This window comes from Palaemon carinicauda, unplaced genomic scaffold, assembly GCF_036898095.1.
Source record: "Palaemon carinicauda isolate YSFRI2023 unplaced genomic scaffold, ASM3689809v2 scaffold1457, whole genome shotgun sequence".
NCBI lineage: Eukaryota > Metazoa > Arthropoda > Malacostraca > Decapoda > Palaemonidae > Palaemon > Palaemon carinicauda.
Genome location: NW_027168989.1, coordinates 20,001 through 22,500, shown reverse-complemented (window position 1 = coordinate 22,500; position 2,500 = coordinate 20,001).

The following is a 2,500-nucleotide window of genomic DNA, read 5'->3' as shown; positions in this document are numbered from 1 at the left end:
AAAAGATAAGGAAAATATTCTTTCCTTCAAGCCAAAAAAAAGATAAGGAAAATATTCTTTCCTTCAAGCCAAAAAAAGATAAGGAAAATATTCTTTCCTTCAAGCCAAAAAAAGATAAGGAAAATATTCTTTCCTTCAAGCCAAAAAAAGATAAGGAAAATATTCTTTCCTTCAAGCCAAAAAAAGATAAGGAAAATATTCTTTCCTTCAAGCCAAAAAAAGATAAGGAAAATATTCTTTCCTTCAAGCCAAAAAAAGATAAGGAAAATATTCTTTCACCTTGAGCCAAAAAAAGATAAGGAAAACATTCTTTCCCTTCAAGCCAAAAAAAAAGATAAGGAAAATATTCTTTCCTTCAAGCCAAAAAAAGATAAGGAAAATATTCTTTCCTTCAAGCCAAAAAAAGATAAGGAAAATATTCTTTCCTTCAAGCCAAAAAAAGATAAGGAAAATATTCTTTCCTTCAAGCCAAAAAAAGATAAGGAAAATATTCTTTCCTTCAAGCCAAAAAAAGATAAGGAAAATATTCTTTCCTTCAAGCCAAAAAAAGATAAGGAAAATATTCTTTCCTTCAAGCCAAAAAAAGATAAGGAAAATATTCTTTCCTTCAAGCCAAAAAAAAGATAAGGAAAATATTCTTTCCTTCAAGCCAAAAAAAGATAAGGAAAATATTCTTTCACCTTGAGCCAAAAAAAGATAAGGAAAACATTCTTTCCCTTCAAGCCAAAAAAAAGATAAGGAAAATATTCTTTCCTTCAAGCCAAAAAAAGATAAGGAAAATATTCTTTCCTTCAAGCCAAAAAAAGATAAGGAAAATATTCTTTCCTTCAAGCCAAAAAAAGATAAGGAAAATATTCTTTCCTTCAAGCCAAAAAAAGATAAGGAAAATATTCTTTCCTTCAAGCCAAAAAAAGATAAGGAAAATATTCTTTCCTTCAAGCCAAAAAAAGATAAGGAAAATATTCTTTCACCTTGAGCCAAAAAAAGATAAGGAAAACATTCTTTCCCTTCAAGCCAAAAAAAAGATAAGGAAAATATTCTTTCCTTCAAGCCAAAAAAAGATAAGGAAAATATTCTTTCCTTCAAGCCAAAAAAAGATAAGGAAAATATTCTTTCCTTCAAGCCAAAAAAAGATAAGGAAAATATTCTTTCCTTCAAGCCAAAAAAAGATAAGGAAAATATTCTTTCCTTCAAGCCAAAAAAAGATAAGGAAAATATTCTTTCCTTCAAGCCAAAAAAAGATAAGGAAAATATTCTTTCCTTCAAGCCAAAAAAAGATAAGGAAAATATTCTTTCCTTCAAGCCAAAAAAAGATAAGGAAAATATTCTTTCCTTCAAGCCAAAAAAAGATAAGGAAAATATTCTTTCCTTCAAGCCAAAAAAAGATAAGGAAAATATTCTTTCCTTCAAGCCAAAAAAAGATAAGGAAAATATTCTTTCCTTCAAGCCAAAAAAAGATAAGGAAAATATTCTTTCCCTTCAAGCCAAAAAAAGATAAGGAAAATATTCTTTCCTTCAAGCCTAAAAAAGATAAGGAAAATATTCTTTCACCTTTATGGTAGTAGGTTGGCCTGGGCACCCACCGCCCGTTGAGATATTACCGCTAGAGAGTTATGGGGTCCTTTGACTGGCCAGACAGTACTACATACGACCCTTCTCTCTGGTTACGGTTCTTTCCCTTTGCCTACACAGACACCGAATAGTCTGGCCTATTCTTTACAGATTCTCCTCTGTCCTCATACGCCTGACAACACTGAGATTGCCAAACAATTCTCCTTCACCCAAGGGGTTAACTACTGTACTCTATTTGTTCAGTGGCTACTTTCCTCTTGGTAAGGGTAGAAGAGACTCTTCAGCTATGGTAAGCAGCTCTTCTAGGAGAAGGACACTCCAAAATCAAACCATTGTTCTCTAGTCTTGGGTAGTGCCATAACCTCTGTACCATTGTCTTCCACTGTCTTGGGTTAGATTTTTTATAGGAAATATTTATTTTAATGTTGTTACTATTCTTAAAATATTTTATTTTTCTTTATTTCCTTTCCTCACTGGGCTATTTTCCTTGTTGGGGCCCCTGGGCTTATTGCATCCTGCTTATCCAACTAGGGTTGTAGCTTAGCATTTAATAATAATAAAACTATTAAGGAAAGCGTTCTTTCACCTTGAGGCAAAAAGGTCCAAAAATCAAAGCTAAGGAAACTATTCTTTCAGCTTAAAATGTATTTCAACATGTGAATACAGATTTCGAAGAGAAATTCCTATTTGTCATATAAATCGTTCACGCCCCAGTGGGTATTATCTCATTGGAAGCCCTTAGAGGCCTTTTCATCTATACACGAGGAACAATGAAAGAAACCAGACAATGAGAAATCGAAGACTGAATAGATCCTTGGAAGTCGGAGATACATTTGACTTTAATTTCTTCTTCTTCTTCTTCTTCTTCTTCTTCTTCTTCTTCTTCTTCTCTCAAAGAGATTCGATGACATTTCAAACTTTCTTCTTA